Below are 18,775 nucleotides of genomic sequence, written 5' to 3'. Positions count from 1 at the left end.
TTCAGGAGGAAGGATTTTTATATAAGAAATATATCTTAAGGGTATATTTCTATATAAGGACAGCAAGGACACACATTTTGTGTTAAGCATGTGCATGCCTAGAGCTCAACTTCTCAATGAGTTAAACCCAAGGCAGGGCTTGTGTCAGACAAGACTGCCAGATCTGGATAGTAGCAGACACAGTAGGTGTGATCCAAAGCCCAGTGTAATAATGAGGGGTGGCAGGGGAGGTTAATGGTCCCTCTCAGTTAGATCTCATTCCAGGAACATTTCCACTGGAATCAGCTCATACTCTGTAAAGCACATGCTTTTTGTCCTTACACAGTCGTGGAGTACGAAGCCCAAATTATGAGTCTAAAAAATTAGGGACATTTACTGAACATTCAAATTAAAAAAAAAGTCAATGTATGTCTCAAAATGAACTTACATACAGTGACAAATGCGGAACCAAAGTTAAAATAGAGGCAGCAGTGTGGCCGTGCAGAAAGGTGTTTGGCAGAATCTCCAGATTCTGGGTTTTTATTCAGAGTACTTGACTCCTTTGGATACATCAGATTCATGCAACATCTCAAATGTAAAGAAACAATCCATGCCATAACATGCCATTGCTTTTTCTCTTACTTAAATCATAAAAATGATTCATTTACCAGGTTTAAGCAGAAATAGAACTTTATTCAGAGTTCCAGGTACTCTGATTTACTGTCTGATGCCATATTTATTTTTTTTAAAAACGAAACCTTAACATTGTCATATTTAGTACACCTATATGTAAAAGAGATTCTCACCATTATTTGGTTCATAGAGTAACTTTTATTAAACTAAAGCTATTTTAGTAGTTTTGTAAGGTAAATCTATTTCTTTAAAGCTTATATTAAAACTTGGTTTTGACAATAAATGTAGCTTTCTCTGCAGAAAGAAGAGCACGCTTTTAGTCCTAGGTACCAACAAGAAGTAGGGGAATTGTACCAATTCCTTCTGACATTTTTGTTACTTTTTTATGGTAATGATGCCTGAATAAACAGATATTATTTCCTTTCATTTCCATTACAATCTTCAGAGATTCTGTCATTCAGCAACTTGCAGGAGTGGGCTCAGGAGGAAGACCCCCAAGATATGAAAGGTTAAGAAATCATTTTTTCTTTAAAAAAAAAAAAAAAGGACAGGAAGAATTCAAGGTGGTTTTATATCGAGCATAGCACTTGCAAGATTTGCTATAGCATATTAAAAGTGACAACTGTTATTAGGAAGACAGGAAATGCACTAACACATTTCTGAAACACATATAATCAAGGGAAAGTACAACAGAATACAAACATACACACGTATTTTAAAATATAAGTGCTGGGAAATAATATTTCCTACTCTAATATTTCATCTCCATAACAGACAGACAAAAACAGCAAGAATGCCTAGAGCCCCTATGCCCAACAGAGTCCTTTGTTCAGAGTCTTTAAATATAGAATAATGATCATTATAGATTTTTGCCTTATCCTGACATCTACAATTCTCATGGAAAACACACCAGAGTGGCCTATAATGATAGCACGGAGAATGGACACTTTTCAAACCAAAAAGAAGGTACTGTGAGGAGCCAACACATTATCTTTTTTCTTTTTTTTTTAATTGCCATGTGGTGAATAGGGAGGCTGTGCCACATATGTCTGCCTCTTGCACAAGGTTGACGCAGCATTGAAAAAGCCCTTCAGACTTAATTAGTCTTTGTTTTTATTATTGTAGTAAGCGTGTTTCAACTGATAGCACAGCCCAAGAGCAGCGAGTGTTTGCACACATAAAACAGCTCTGCAGAGCACCTCTTCGGAGTGCTAAGTTAGGTGTGTGCTGTAACTCTGCTGGGGGTGCTCACATTGCTGAGCTGTCCACTCTGCTTGGGTGAACTGCTCTGGACTGGTCTGCAATGGTCTGCACTGGTCTGTAATCCCCGTACTGTGACTCGCTCTTCTCTCTCTCCGTGCCTCAGACGCACAGCTGGATCCTTCCCGCACAGCTGTACGCAGCTCTCCGGATCCACGCCACGACTGCCGGGCAGCTCAGCACTTGGTTGTCTTTGAATCATGTTTCTATTGCCGCACCTCTCGCTTGGGTGTCGGTCTGTAAAAACCAGAGCGGCTGGGCAGATGTGGGCGAGGGCGCAGGGTCACTCTCAGCACAATGACAGTCTCTCATCCCCCAGATCTTCCGCTCTGTCCCAACGTTGTGTTGGACTGTCTGGCTGATGGGAACACCCCACAATTCAGAGGATGCCTCAATGATTCCAGCGAAGTGACCCCCTGCTGGCCTCTTCCCTTCGCTCTGAAAGGGTCCGGAACCTCTCTCCACTCGCCGGGATCCCAATTCCCCCAGGCTGTCCATTTTAATTCCCGGGCAGGGCCTGTCCCGCTCCACGGACCGGCCGCTCGCCAGGGGCCGCCCCGCCGCCGCCAGGTGGCGCCCGAGCGCCGGGCCCGTGCTTGCGGGGCGGGGCGACCCCGCGGGGCGGGCCGGGCCCGCTGGTTTAAGGCTGGGCGGCGCGGCGGGTCGGGCTGGGAGAGCGGCGGTGCTGAGGGGCTGTGCTCGGGCTGGGCGGGTGAAATAAACACTGCAGCCTCTCCTGACGCACTGTGTATCCAGTGTATGCCCACGGCGACCCACTGCGCTGTACCAAACTCCGGCAAGTGTTAGGTGGGTCGTGGTGAATATGCCCGAGCTTGCTCAGACCTTGTCCTTAGTCGCTCCAGTCCCCAGTTGGTGTATTCAGTGCGCTCCTCCTGACTTGTTAGGTGTGTTTTGGAAGTCTTGTTGTTCCCAAGTGCATAAGTACAGCTTGTCTCCTAGGTGGGCACAGGATTGAAGCTGTCGCTGTTCTTTGGCAGGAGCCTGGCCCGGTGGGTATTTCATTCCCTGGGCTGTGAAAGTGCAGGCTGGCCATGGACACCTCTGCTGGCCCCGCAGGAAAGGTTTTAGGGTTTAATGTCTCCTGTGGTGTGTCTTCTTGGGCAGAGAACAATATGCCAGCGTCTTAATATATGGTGCACTACAGCTTTAGTGACTCTGGTTTATTTCCAGTGTGAGTTCATTAGGTATGCAGTGCAATAGGAGCAACAGCGTTAGTTTCTCAGGTGTTGCTTTTGGGGTAGCAAAGCTGCAGGGCACAGATGGGCTGAGGCGTTCGTTGTGGGTTGGAATAGTCATACGTCAAATATTACTGGAATACTGCTTTTCAGAGGAAGAGGCCTCCTTCCACTGTGCCTTTTGGTGTGTTATTTTTTTTTCCTTGGAAATAAAAAACCCACCTAATTTTGATGTGAGCATCTTCTTAAAATTATGCATTTGGGGTAGGGTATGGCTCTATCACAGTCAGCAAATGCAGCACAGGTGCCTTTGGGGCTGAAGGACTGATTGCAAGGCAGGTTGCTCAGGCAGATACTCCCTATTTACAAGATATTCAAGCACTCCATTTTCTTAATGTGCTTTCTCTTTTCTCTGTCTGTTATAGGAAATAGTCTGCAGTTTGTGTGCTGTGAGTGCTCTCCATTGAGTCAAGCATGATCTGGGCTTCTCCTTCCAGCTTCTAGTGAACTGCACATATGTGAATATATGTGGCTAAATTGTTTAGCATTGCTAAAGTTGACAGTAAGTATCATTCTCAAATTTCCCTTTTTTCAGAGTGATGCGACTGGCCTTCTCTCTCTTTGCCTCTCAGGCACACCAAAGTTATTAACCAGGGGGAAATTATATCACCACCATGTGATTTCTTTAAAAATCATCCAGCCAAGGAAGTCACTTCTCTTGTGGTAATAAGAAATGAGTACATCATCTGATGTTCTTTTCATAAGCCTAATTTAACTGCTTGAGGGGAGATGGGCTGCTTTAAAAACAACTACTTTAATTAGCTGGTGCCATTAAATCGTTTGAATTTAAGTGTTTTTCTTTGGGAGGGGCTGCTTCATTGGAAATGAGATAAATTTTAGATTGACCGTATAAACATACCTTGCATGTGTTTAGGCTTTCTGTTTCTCACGTGTTTAGTCAGTTTTCACCTACATAAACTCTGGATGAGATGAACTACTGTAATGGAGTGCAGCTGTGCTGACAAGAAAAGGGCTGTGCCCATTAGTACCAGCTGAACATGTGTCCCCTCTGTGGTCAAACTTATATATGGTTTATTTTTCAGTTGAGGAAGGGATGGCTTCTTGGTCAGGCACGTGACTCCTTGTCAGGAAATGCAAGTTTTTATTTCTGCCCTGGTCCTGACTTCTTGTGTAACCTAGAAGAAGCACATAGGTCCCTTACAGTTTGTCTATAAATTGAGTATTATTAAGTTTAATTCAGTGATGCATAAAATGGAATAAATGCTTAGATTAGTTGGCATGCAGTGTCAGTTAGGGTATGAAAATAAATACATTTTAAAGCTGTGGGCCTGTTCCTTAGCCAGGTTAAGTTGAAATGGTTTCCTTAAATCCCTGAAGGTATCAGTGTTGGTTAATACGAGCTGATGGTCTAATCCACATGCATTTTTGGGAGGTCTTCTGTAGTTTAGCCTTTACAAAAATACGAGGGTTTGCATACTGGAGATGCTGTAAAGGCTGGAAGGAATCTGTAAATGTTACTTATTAATGGTTTCTATTAATAGAAGGCAAAAAGCTTGTGTTAAATTTTTCAAATTGGCAGTGCATTTAAAGCTGAAATAAATTTGATTCTGCTGGCTGCACAGGAGTGAAAGAGGTCACCATTACTACTATGGTGGGCTTTTTTCCTTCTTTGCTTTGACAACACTTTGCAAAGCTTGAGGAGAAAATTTACACACAGCTGTAATATACTCACTTTAATTAGGAAAAAAGATCTAAGTCTGTATAATCTAAAGGAAGGAAATAATAAAGCTGAGGAAACACCAAAACACCTGCAGGCTACTTGGCTTTGGTAAAATGACTTTACGTTGAAAATATATACTGTACTTGGTCAAGAGAATGTAAAATACTATTTATTTACTCAGTGATGAGGGGTGACCCACTTATTTCTGTCTCATGTTAAATGGTGAGGGGCATGAACACTATCTCCAGGTTAATATTTCACTGTTCTCCAAGTCTTTTTGTCCTTGTCAAATATTACACAGCTTCTGTGTATGGCTGAGCTTTTCTCTCTAGATGTGGTTAGCAGAGAAAATTAGTTTTGGCCCATGCTATGTAGACCTCTAAAAGAAAAGGCCTGAGGGTGAGATTTTATTTAATAACCCTTTACACCCCTGCATAACAATCAAGTGCTTCAGTGCAGCCCAAAATGCCTTTGTGCAGCTGTGAAAGGCATTGGTTGGTGTGCAAAGGACAGCTCTGCTCGAAGGGTGGCCAACAGCAGCACATCCCTCTAGTCCTGGACTGGCAGGACTGGCTGGAGAGTCTGTGCAGCACTTCTGCTCTGGGGCTGTGCTGTAGTCACACACTGCAGGTGGCTTTGCAGTCCTTGGGGTTTTGCCTGTCACACTTGTATCCAAGTCAGAGTAACCAGCTGCTATTTTACAATCTGTATAAAAATGCATGGTTGTAGGGTATGGATGCCAACCAGCAGAGCATTTTGTGTTCAGCTTCAAGCTCTATATGTACACAGAGCACCTGTCTTCAACTTCCTAGTTTACTTCCATCCTCTGCTAATTCTGTATTGGATTGGTCCCTTTCTTTACAGTCCCTGTGGCTAACAAAGGGTGTCTGGGCGACAGAGTAATAGGGTTCATTTGCTTCACAGAAATGTGTTGCCTGTTATTAATACAGTCTACTGATGCTGCAAACATCAGGATGTTAAGAGTGAATAATGAAAAGGGCTGAATGCACTGCATTTTCACGCAGACTGGTGGATTGTGGAGGCCTTGGGCACTGGCAGTCTTCAGGATATCTGTGTTGGGATACACATAGGAAGATGCTGTCTCCAGACATCTTGTCTCTAGACAGATACCCATGTTAAATAAGGAAAGAGCAGGAGGGAGAATAATGTAGAAACTACAAGTCTATGCCAGGCAATAAAAGCATATAAACTATGCTATTTGATACTTGGAGGGAATCCAATTTATTTTTCCCTCCCTGCACTGAAGGTGATGAGAAATGGTGAGCCTGGTTCTGTTCCCCCACCGCAAAGGTTTAGATAAATATATCAACACAGCTTGACTTCAAGAGCAGGTTTTTTCCCCTACATTTTTTCTTTATGTTTAGGCTATTTGTAACTCTCTCTGACATTTTGCTAGAACTTCTATGGCTTTTCTTTCATCAGTACTTTTTTAATTACAGTGTTGTCCTTTTCTACATCCTCCAGAAAGATATGCAGTTGTGTTCTGCTAGACCTTTTGCTATATGTTGGTTTCCTTCTGTCATAGAAGAATGTTGGATGAAAAGAAAACTACTACTATGTCCCTGTGCTTTCTCCTATATTGTGTCATTTTGTTCTGCTAGACAAACTATCTTTGATTTAGTGGGGTTGAAGTATGAGTGCATAATAGATTATCTGTCACTGGACCGAATCAATCATGGCTAACAGTGTATTGACAGGGCATATAGCAACTATCCTTGACCTGAGGTTTAAAGTACCTGTTGTCAACATTATGTGGTTCTTGCTCCTGCTTGGCATGAACTTTGAGGCAGAATATTCTTTATCAGCTCTTTTATTGTAATACATGTACTAGTTTTGTCTCTGAGCTTTTTTTTTTTTTAACTAATATAAGCCTCCCTTTTCATTTGTGGAGCGCAGAAAAACCCAGCCAGGCATGTCTCAGAGTTTTAAAAATAAAAGAGAGAGAACCTCTTTTGATTTAAATAGAAGCCAGCCTTTGAACACTGTGATAACAGTGAGATTTTCATTGTAGTTAGGCTGCCATGTAATTGCTCAGGCCAGGATGTTTTACATATTCATTTGTGGTATCTGATACTGTTTTTGGAGGGGAAGTATGGAATTGTTTTTGTTCATTATGGAAGTTCCTTTGCTCTTTTATTCATTTTAAGCGTTTATGCTTTAGCAGTTCTTTCACACAGCCCTAGGCACTTCTAATAGGATCTTGTAATGTTATAGCCAGATGTTCCTGCTGTTTGCTGCATAGCTTCAGTGCTACAGTAGCTTCTGTTGGAGAAGGAGTCTTTCTGCTCCCCACTGAGGATGTTTTGGTATTTACTCTGTGCACGTGGTGACAGGGCCAGGCAGAATTGTTCCTCTGGGCTCTGATGGACACGTGAGGGATGCTCTTGTTCCCAGTGATAATGCTGTTAGTCTGAATTCAGAAATCACAAGGGTGATTTGAGCATGTGAACATCCCTGCTGAATGCACTGGTACTTAAGTTCAATGTGTGTTTAAATGCTGTACTAAACTAGGAGCTTATTTTGGGTCCCCATGCATCTTTGCAAAGATGAAATGCTGATGTGGAGGAAGTGAAGTAATTACTACCAAGTGAGAAATAAAAGACTTGGAGGAATATAATTGATGTACTTTGCTGCTTCAGGAAAAATGTATTTGGTCAGCTTCCAGGCAAGCAGTGTCTGTGCTGTAGTTTGCCTTGCGGTTTATGGACAAATGAAAATATATTTTGCCTATGAACAATAGTGCTAAACCTTCTTTATCTTACTTATCAGAACATCCATATATTCACAGAAGAATGACCTGGCTTCTACCAGAATGGATTTTTCCACCTAATTCCCTAATTTGTTTTATGAAAATGAGGGGGTGCTTAGCATGGAGAAAAGGAGGGTGAGGGGAGACCTTATAATTCTCTACAACTGCCTGAAAGGAGGTGGTGGTGATGTGGGGGTTGGTCTCTCCTTGCAAGTAACAAGCAACAGGATGAGAGGAGATGGCCTCAAGTTGTACCACGGGAGGTTTAGATTGGGTAGTAGGAAAAATTTCTTCACAGAAAGGGATGGAGAACATTGAAGTCGACTTCGTAGAGAAATGGAGGAGTCACACATCTATTGGAGGTTTTCAAAAATCATGTAGATGTGTATTTATGCCCATGTAGAGGGTGTGGTTTAATGGTGGTGGTGCTGGGTTGATGGTTGCCTTCAATGATCTTAAAGGTCTTTTCCAACATGAGTGTATCCAAATCTTTCTAGCACTGTCTCTTAATCCAGGCACCTGAATACCTCCTGTTTGCATAAGTATCATATGTTAATATCTTTTCTGCTCCTTATCTCCCACATAATGGTTTTATGAAGGGGAAGGGGAAATGTTGTCCTCTGTGAACCAGCTTGTAAATACATACTCTTGGCAAGGACAAGGTGGTAGCTTGCTTTCTGTTTGGGTCAGAAATGAGGAGGTTTATGGTGAATCTTAGCTCCTGCTCTTCTGTATTTGTTTCTTTTTCTTGTTTGATCTGTGTGAGAAGCTCATGGCCCAAAGTGGGATCATGGTGCTTATTGCAAGCTGACTGGGAGGAAATTGTGTTCCCAAATTGAACTGGGGGAGATGGCGTGCCTGTCTGCAGAGTGCCCAGATCATGGTTTGCATCTGGAGCCCCCTGGAATGTTTCAGATGAGCAGGGCCCAGCCTCCTACTGCTATGAAAACAGGTGGAAACTCTGAGCTTTTCACACTGCTTGAAAGTGTGGAGATGTGAAATATGTTTTGTACTCACAGGTATTACTGATTTACTGGTTTTTGTGGGACTTCCTGCATGCATGCAAAAGGGTAGTTATGTGAACCATATTCCTAGAAAAACTTCAGATGTAATTAGGTGAAACAGTATCAGGCACTATCAGTTGATTTGTATGTAGTCATCTGAACAGTAGATCATGCTTTAAGAGGATCATGTATTGCAAAACTCCAGGGTTCGAGCAGATTTATTCCTTGGGACAAAGCTGTTGAATTAAATAATTCTGTGTCCTCCTGTGTTTTTCATTATATAAGTGCTTAGCTTCTGCAGACAAAAACTTTAAGAAACTTTGAGCATCATCATATAAAGACTTCAGGCTATCCTTTTGCTAAAAACTCCTAGTGAATGAATGAATTCAAAAGAAAATATCATTTATCCTGATAACCTGTAGTCAAGCATAGAGAAGTTGAACTGAAAACACAGGCAGCGAAACTGCATTTTACACACTTTATATTCTTCTCATGGTGAGAATTTGAAGATAACCATCTGTTTGATTTTTTTTTTTTTCTGTTAGCTAGATTGTGATATCCATATATTCTTCATGTCTAGACCAGCAGAACTGAAATATAAACCTGGCTCTGTGTAAGAGCTGTGATGAATTTTATAACTCTACTGCAAAGTTTCACATTTCCAGCTACCAGCCCAGGGAGCTACATCTCCATTTCAGGGAAAAAAAAAGAGCTCACAGTGTGCCTACTGTGTGATTTGTGTGCCAGTCACACCTCTCATCACTGTGTTCAGCACTCATGCAATGCACTCCTGTATTTTGCTTGGCTCTACTCTGAAGGAAGCTTGGTTACAAGAAAGTGTTTAAAGCTTTTATTAATGCATTTATTATTGTGCAATATTGGATTATCACCTGTGGGAGCCCAAATGAGAATACAGTTTTGTGACATCCAAGAAGTATAGAAATGACATAGAGATGGAGCTAAAATGGAGAACCCTGATCATTGTTCACAGTAAATATGAAACAAATAAACAGCTATTGGAGGACAAACAAGTGATACTGAAGGAGTGGTACTGACCTTTGTTTTGCTTCTGACAAAATAATAAAGTCCTTATTTCTTTACATCTGTATAAAACAAAGAATTGCTATAAAATATGCAGGTCTGATCTTACTACTTTTTTACAGTGAAATAACCTGATACTTTTTATCCTCTCTTTCTTTAGCTGAAATGGTTATGGTACTGATACAAGTTAAGTAGATGCAGGATATTTTAAATTTTCCAGAGAAAAATACTTTTTAATGTAGCCATCAAACAGCTGCTTCTTCTTGTGGCTCTGAAGGTAAATCAGAGCCTGGTTGAGGTTTCAGAAGAGAGAGAAAGAAGTGGATGTTTCATGTAAGTAATGCCATTGTCTGGGGTGAGGACAGAGGTGGTGGAAGTGCATACAGAGTTACAGAAGGGCACAAGCAGAAGACAAAAAGCAAGTGTTTCCAGAAAGCACAATTTTCTGTTATGGGATTTATTTTTTTTTATGCTGTCTAAAGTTTTGGCACCAGTTGCTGTTGTAAAGAGGATGGGATGTTAGGTCACAGATTTAACCCAGAATTTATGTATTTCTTTTAATACTGGCAATAGCCAAGAACTGAAGTGAAGGCTGTTTTCAGTTGTTCTTTGCTTTTTGGCATTTCCCCTTCATATGTCACTGATGACCTGTTCTGCTGTAGGTTCCCTTGTTGTCCATTCACTAATAATCTCCCAAGAGACTTCAGCTTCATTTTTTTGGTGAATTCCATGATTGCTGAACTTTGTCTATGTATGAAATACTAATGTATCTCCTTTCCTTTACTCCAGCTCTTCTGGCATCTTCTTGTTCCTTTAATGATGTTCATCACACCACCTCTTCCAGCCACCACTATTTCTCCTTTCAAGAGTTCAGAGTACTCTCACCAGCTTGTTCCTCAGGACTGGAGTGTGACCATGTGCTCCTTTCCCAACAGCTTCCCTGCAGGATTGTTTACATATGGACACTTTGTTATTGCACATTTTCTATAATTGTGCCATTGCTGAAAGAAAATGTTTAGCAGGATCAAAGTTAGTTAACCTTTGCTCTATTGAAATGCTTGTTGAGCACAAAAGAAGTGAGATTGCCAAAGACATGACCAAATGCTGATTCTTCTCAGGCTTAGGGTAGTACTGAAATGCTGCTCCTTTTTCATCCTTGGGGTTTGGAGGAGAGATTGGATTGTTGGGAGATATTGTGGTTTGGCTGGGGTTTGGGGGTACAGTGATACTCTGCTGGTCCTGAAGGAGGAACCAGCTGATGTTCCCTGATTTCCTTTCTGGTTTCTGACCTAGAAAGATGGCTACTTTACTGAGTAGTTGTACATGGGACAGGGAGAGCTGCAATGAATGTGGTGAGCAGAAGGAACCCAAGCACAGTAAGTGAAGAGTCAGAGGAACTGAGCTGGGAGGACCTCGCTGCACTTCTGTGAATGCATGGCCACACTGCCTCAAAGGCCAGGGAAGCTCGTGTGAGACCATCATTGCTATCTACATGCTCAGCTACTCAGCATGTCCCATTGCTTCAAGCACCTGTGGTGGGCTTGGTGGTTTTATTTTGTGTTACTCGGTGCTACTGTTCTGCTATGGTTGAGTATTCTTCATGAACTTCATCTGCTGAAGTTTTCCAAGTATAGTGGTTTTCCAAGCTAGTTACATAGAAGCAATTTGGGCTGCTGTGCTTCCTGGCATAAGGTCTAGTGGGGAGCTGTGAGAAGATGATGGAAGGCTTTGGGGCCTTGTCTTTTTCTGTGGTGGTTAAGTGCCAAGGCTTTCAATAACTTCAGTTCCAGCTGGGTCATTGGGATTCTGAACTATGTACTTCAGCATAGTTTATGGATTTTAAACCTGTCACATTGTACTTTTATTATAGATATGGTCTCACACTTGCAAGCTGTTTTCTTGATCTTTTGCCAACAAGGCTTTTGTAGCAGTCCTTGGAAGATATACTGTAGCAGCTCCCTTTTATAATATCTATCATTAACACCTCTTTGGCATCTTGAAGAATTTCTTCTTTGCTGGAGATTGGAGCAGTTGATTAAGCAGCCTTTTGCTGTCCTGAGGCAATTTCTCAGTTTTCCACCTTGTTTCAAATCTACCTTTCTAGCAAAGGTCCTGGAAAAAGGTTGTGGCAGGGCAACTGCAGCCCTTACCTTCATGGTAATAATAAACTGTTTGAAAAATTTCAATCAGGCCAAAGCAGAGAGACAGCTTTAATGAGGATTTGTAGTGACCTTCTGTTTCATAGTAGGTGGATTCTGGCACATTGTCAATTTTAATTCTTACTGATCTTCCTGTGGCTTTTGATACCAGAGATCATAAGTTTCTCTTAAAATACCTGTAGAAGCTCCTGAGCCCTGTGGGCTCTGCTCTGACATTGCTTCATTAGTATTTGCCTCAGTGGTGCCAGTTTGTCACTGTAAATATCTCATCTTCTGATATTGCCCCTGTGAACTGCCAGGTTCCCCAGGGCTATGAATTGGGCGGGTCCCTGGGATTCTCTATGTATATGTGAACTACAGCTTGCATCCTCAAAACTTGTACACATTCTAATGACCTGCAGGAAGTCCTTGGACATATTTATTTCTTCCAAGTATTTCTGTGGGTATGGCGACAGAACTTGCCTGCCGAAGTTGACTGTAAAATATTTCAAAAATCAATGCAAACAAAAATGGGATTACTGTTCTCTACTCACGTATGTCTATCTCATTTTGATTGAATCACATTGTTTTGGTTTTGATTTGTTTCCTTAAATTACAGAAGTAGTCTAGGTATAGAGATGAGATTTAGTCTATTTCTTCTTAGTCATGTAATGCTGGAGAAGTATTTCTGGGTACCAATAGGCAGCACAGGCTGGCTGCTGTTACTGGTTGGGGTAATAATAGCAATAAGACTTGTTGATGGAAAATCATTGACTGGCTACTAAATCAACTTTTCTTGTCCAGCAGAACTTAGGGACTGTGTGTTGGTGGCTACTGCCTAATCCTTTAGGAAATTTAAAAATTGAAGATGTGGTACCTGTATATATTTCCTGTACAGAAGGAACTTTTTTATAGTTAATCTCATGTTCTTACTCTCTTTTTCTTGACTCCTAGTTATTTTTCTAGTGACTTGAGGTAGAGTTAATCTCATATGGAAGGTATCCATAGATAAATAGCTACCACTGGGCTAGATGTCTTGGCTGTGGGGTTTTATTGGTAGAAAGGCAGAATATACCTATGACATTATTATTGTATACACAGGAAGGCTTCTGCAGAGTTAAATCCTTGGCTTTAGCCAAGGAACTACAATTTGGAGGGTGGATATCTATAGAAGGTCATAACCCTCAATAGACTCCCATTTCTATAGGTCTGAAGGGATGTAGGCTTGGGAAGGAAAAGCACTTGAAAGCAAACTGTTGAGGAACCCACAACCTGTGTGTGCAATTGTTGCATATCACAGACCTCTTAGCTATACTGGTGGTAATCTTGCACCCCCCCAGGGAGTGCAGCCCATCTGTGGGAGGCTGTTTTGAGGACTGGGTTAATGAAATGCTTGCACTCCATTTGGGGAGATACTTTTGAGGGTGAAGGAAGAGACATGGGGAGAATCAGTTCCCTGAAGGGCTGCTGTGTTGCACTGCAAAGCATGTCCAGAGCATGGGAGGAGCTCTGCCATGACTTCTTTTTGCCTGTGCCACATGGGCAGTGGTGTCATAACAGGGTGTGTCTGAGCTCCTGGTTCATGGTATCCATTCCATTAAATTGTCTGTCTTAAGAGAAGAGCTAGTTGATAATTTACCTTCTGATTCAGTATATGATGTATCCTCAAACTGTACTCGCTCATTTGGATCATAGTTCACTTTGAAATGATTTCTAAGTTCTCTTATTCACAACCACTGTGGATTTAGCTGTGGGAGCTAAATCTGACAGGGATTATGAATTGGAGTCCACTACCACCACAGTTCACAGCCCAGGGTATTTAAGTGAACTGAAATCAATAGTGGTTTACATTATTATGTGGCTGCCTCTGAACTGAAACTGAAGGATGGACACATCACCTGCATTCGCCTCTGCAGCTTTCAGTAGAGGGTGAGGTGGCAAATATCAAGAAAGTTGAACTTTGCTTAATAGGATTTGGAAGATCTCACAGGGAAATGCTCTTCTTTGACAGCTTGCTTTCTGTGTGGACTATTTACTTCTCTGTGCTTTGATTTTTATTTGACACATACTATGTTTGCATGCATTTCTAATTTACATAGTTTCTTCTGATTTTGTAATGTCATGCATTTTTGCCATTTATCTCAAATTGCTATCAGCTGTAATTATCACACTGTTTTCCTAAGTACAAATGAAAATCCTAACTAAAACTAAGATAACCCTCCTATTCCACAGGAGACAATTTCTGTATTAAATACCGTGCTTCTAGTCAGTTATTATACAGCTCTTATCTGTGTAATTCACTGTCTCCACCAGTGGTCAGAAAGGCAGCACCTTACTTGGATACATATCTAGAAATTGTTTAATGATTTAAAATTATTTTGACTTACTAGTTTTATCTAGCTGTCTTTTAATTCCTTATTGTCTAATTAAATCCAAAGAAATGGTAATACCAGATGTTTTTGTTAAAAAAAGGTTATATTTGCTAGTGGAACATTATCAGATTAAAATAATTGATTAGTACTTTAATTCGATTTGAAATAGTCTCTGTAAACCACTGGTGTTCAGTAGATGCTATTCTGTTTCTTCTCTGAGTTCTCTGTAAGTGTGAGAGTCTGTAAATGTTCCTACATAACACTTTCATAATAGAAATTATTAGGAACTTGACAGTGTTTTTAGTTCTGGTAAAAATGCTGTGTGAATTTGGTGTTGGGTTTTTTCAGTTTCTAAGCCTCTCCCAGCTGGCCATGAGTTTTCAAAACGCCCTGTCAGTGCTGTGGTAAGTGGCAAGGAATTCCCTCTCAGCCCTACGATGTGGATGCCTGGAACCAACAGGTATGCTCTGTTTTCAAGGGCTGCCTTACTGTTCTTTTCTGTCGTTGTTTTTGATGGCTCTGAGGCACTGTGACCATCAGATAGCATTGTTGAGCTGCAATGTTTAGGTCCTGTTTATTTCCATGAACCAGAAAGGCAGCATCAAACCTTATCACCTGAACTAACTATTCCCGGCGCAGCTCCCCTCCCCCAGGGGCTGCACTGGCTTTGTGCTAAATAGCATATTGATTACAAGATTACAGCATTTTGTATATAGAAAGTGAACGGTCATAGGCTTTTACATTTCAATTGCCCATTTATCTCTGTGGAAAATTGTACATATTCACAGAGAAACTGCTTGGGGTGATTCAGCACAATGTGGGGGGAAATGACTTGGGACAAAGAAGCAGATATGTGCTCTTCTGGGGACTCTGCTCTTTGGGATCCTTGTACCTTTGTGTGTGAACATCAGTGGGAGCACAGAAGGTGTCAGTGCTTTGCCTGTGTTGTCACTGATGCACAACGTGGGGTCTCTTCTTTCCTATCTCATGTCCCAGGATTTCTTAATGCAAAATGCAGTACATGCAGTTGTGCAGCATTCCTGTCTAGGCAAAGTGGCACTAGCTCTCCAATGACTCCACCTGTTTCATAAAAGGAACGAAGTAGGGGGTAAAAGTTACCTCTAGCATAGCATGTGTTATGAAAAACCAGGTAAAGCAATTCCCTGAGCTACCTGGGAGTGCCCAGGATGCACAGTGCCTCGTGTGCACTGGCACTGGTACAAGTGTGTGTACTCAGTGGGAATCCTTAACTTGCAATGGATGATCACCTTCATTTTGCTCTTGCAGTCTGGTCTGTGTGGCTGCTCAGTATATGGATGAGCTAAGTGTGGCTGCTTCCCACCTACTACAGTATTTCACTCTGTACTGAATTGACCTGAAATACAGTTGCACACTGTGCAGGCCTGTCTGTGGAAAGCACTGCCCCATTTTGGTCATTCAGGCTACTCTAGAACTTTCTAAGAAGAAAATAACTCTGTTCATAATTCCTGCTGTTATACAGAAATATGCAGCTCTAGAGTTTTATTTGCATTGTAGCAGCAATACCTTTTTAGAGGAAGGCAGCAAAGTCACTAGCTATTGATATACTAGAAAGAAAAGCTTCATGAATGTATTTTATGAGTGGGAGAAACTCAAAGGATGTCCCAGTATCGTCAGTCTCATAATTTCTGTGTTGCCATAGCTAGAAATGTGGAGAATGTAGAATTGAGTCTGAACTGAGTCTTTGGACAAAGTCACAAAGAGAATTGTGCACATTAAAATCCTGATGCTGACCTTACTTAGGAACTTGCCCTGCTCAGTCCATACTGCCTCTTCACTGAAAAGCTGAGCTCCTTCATTATGCAAAATTCCCTTTAATTTTCCTTTAGTTTTACATACACAGTGATCATATAAAACAAAACAGTGAGAACTACATCTCCTAGTTATACTGAAAATGAAAAGATCTGTTTAAAATATTTTGAAATATCTGAAATTCATAACACTGCATCTCTCCAGACATTATCTGCTGATTTACAGAGCAGTATTAGTAGCAGAATATTTTTAAATATTTCAGATTACCAATTCAAGTCTGACTAAATGTCAAATAGGCACTTTACAAGATTATATCAGGAGTCAGCTGTGAAGTTGTCAAAGTAAGGAAATTTGGATTTCCTTGTCAGATGCTGTACTAAAATCTTGGTTGTTTTTTGTATACCTAATGCTAAAAAAAGGCTGATTTTAAAAAAAAAAGCTGAAGATATACAATTATTATTGTGGTTTTGCATGCATAATCCATGTCATCATGTAACTTGTGCAAAAATCAAGGCAGAGGCAAAGGAGGTTTTATGGAAAATTTGAAGTAGTACATTTCTTGATTAAATTTTTGTAAAACCTGCACAGATGCTTATGATGAATTCTTGTGAGGAAGCATTTTGTCAGTTCTAATAATCTGCTGGTTATACGTGTGAAAAGATAAGAGCAGTGACTGCTGCAGTGAGTATCCTTCATCTGTAAACCTGCAGTGATTGTGCTTGTGTTTGCACTCCCCTGTATTTGCCACAGGCAGCTCTTTGGATAGCATCCTCACACAGGATTTTGTGGCAGTGTTGGTTGCCAGATTTTACTGTGCCTCTGCTGCAGCTCGTCGTGCTCTGCTGCCCCATGTAACAGGAATGGAGGGTGCTATCCAGCCTGCAAATGCCAGGGTGTAATTAGTGCTTTCAGGATCAAGTCTTTTGTGATGAGAGCTGCACTGCTCTAAGCTCTGTCAGGCCTCAGTGTCAGGTAGAACAAACAGGCTGAACCATTAAGGGAAAGAGCTGTATTATGATTACACTGAATTACCTGGATGTCAAAATGTGAAGATTTGGGTGTTTTTATATACAATCTGTTAAAAGAGATAAAATACCCTTAGACACCTTGAAGCAAAAAAAAAAAGGATTTTATTTTGGAAGGACTCCGCAGTGTAATTATTACCCAGTTCTGTAAGTGTTATAGAATGTAGGAAACTCAGAGAAAATAATTAAAATTTTAAATGTGTGGGTTTTGGGAGGGTTATTTTTCTTCCCTCTGAGAAAATGCAGTTGTTCAAATGCCTGCTAATTAGACTAGGGATGGTCTATATTAGATTACTTTCTCCCCCTTTCCAATGTATTTGGAGAGTATGTTTCAAATTATTTACAGTCTTGAATTGGTGAGATATTCCCAAATGTTTCTCTGACTTTTTTTTCCTGGTGTTGCTTCAGATTTAATATAATTAGTTCTCTCATTTTCATTAGGTCACTCAGGCTGATGTATATCCTGAATGAAATCTTCTTATTTCATATCTAACTATTAGTTAACCCAGTAGGATCTGATATTTATTTCGGTGTTTTAAATCCCCATCTTGCACATTTGAAAAATGTGGGGTTATATTTGCAATGATACCTTTTTTTAAATTTTTATCAAATGCATTGCTTTGTGGCATTATACAGGATTTTATCATCCCCTTTAACTGTTGAGCTTTTCTTGCCATCCAGATCACATTGCTTTACATTTATTCTCAATATACACTCAAGCAGTGCACAGCACTATTGAATCTGTTCTGCTTTCCTAATATGTATGAAGCTTTGATTATGAATTCATTTGGTTTCTTTTCCTGAGGATTCCCTCTCCTCCTCTGTCCTTTGTCAGTCTGGTCCCTTTCACACCTTATGGGGAGTAGGAAATAATCCTACCATTAAGATGAGGATATACAATCTATTCTTTTTCCTGCCATGATCACAGCAGTCTCCCTTCAGTAGCTAGATGTTTTGTCCTGTCAACTCTTTTGCAGATCAGGTTATTAAGGAGTAGAATATTGATTATTTAGGATGAGATTTTTAAAGCTTGCCTAGAGGGTTGGGATGTCCAATTAGAAATTAATGACTTGGAGGCAGCTTTGAAAATCCCACCTGTAGAGTTGAAGCTTTCAAATGAGTCTGAAGTTAAGAGCCATAATGAGTGCACAAATGGTGTGATATTTTCCTGTGACTGGAAGAAGTGTTAAATAGCAGCTCTCTATCTTCATGTCAAATAATTAAAGAAGTTAACAGAAGTAGACTTCAGACAAGTAAACTGATCCTGGTTTCCTTGGAACAGGCTAACAGGCAGTTATTTAAAAATACCAAGGCACAAGGCAGCCCTGGTAATGACAAGTTTTGTCTAGAAAGTCATGTTATATCTGTTTGCTGAGATAGTTAATCACAAACTTTGACATAAGCCTAGAGCAAGAATAAAAACAGGGAACGTAGATGTAGATTTTTTTGGTTTTTACAATGGAGAAAGTGAAAAAATAAGTTATTTTTAGGACATAAAAGTAATAGTACATCAACCATAAAAATAAAACTAAAGTGCGGTTCTGTGTGCCAAAGATTTTTTCTTTTAATGATTCCAAGGGTATGGCAGGTGAATCCATTTAGCAAGTCTAATGACTGGAAAGTGGAATGTTTTTCAAATAGCATGGATGAAACGATCTGTAGCCCATCAGCGTACAGCTGGAATGATGTCATACATGGTTATGCTTTAATTCTTCCTGCATTGCTAAAGGGGGAATGGGGTCTGTAATATCCTCTGACTGCCTTGTTGAATGCAAATCCTCGAGCTGGAAATGGAGAGTGTTCTCTTTCTCCACATGACAAATGT

The 18,775-nt window shown here is 40.7% G+C and overlaps 1 long non-coding RNA gene across 2 annotated transcripts; it reads left to right on the top strand.

Moving 5' to 3' along the window:
• The first annotated feature begins 2,543 nt into the window (after nucleotides 1–2,543).
• LOC146436605 (uncharacterized) lies at nucleotides 2,544–13,157 on the top strand. 2 transcript variants are annotated; one of them, XR_014852720.1, is made up of 5 exons: nucleotides 2,544–2,679; nucleotides 3,494–3,630; nucleotides 8,429–8,598; nucleotides 9,902–9,957; nucleotides 10,414–13,157. It is a non-coding gene; the product is annotated as an uncharacterized LOC146436605 (long non-coding RNA). The 2 variants fall into 2 exon arrangements; XR_014852719.1 differs by lacking the exon at nucleotides 8,429–8,598 and having other exon boundaries at nucleotides 10,414–10,425.
• The last annotated feature ends 5,618 nt before the right edge of the window (nucleotides 13,158–18,775 follow it).

The sequence above is a fragment of the Lichenostomus cassidix genome, chromosome 5, assembly GCF_008360975.1.
Source record: "Lichenostomus cassidix isolate B80296 chromosome 5, HeHo_3.0, whole genome shotgun sequence".
Classification (NCBI taxonomy): domain Eukaryota; kingdom Metazoa; phylum Chordata; class Aves; order Passeriformes; family Meliphagidae; genus Lichenostomus; species Lichenostomus cassidix.
The sequence above is the reverse complement of the archived record's forward strand: the minus strand, read 5'-3'. Positions and strand labels throughout refer to the sequence as shown.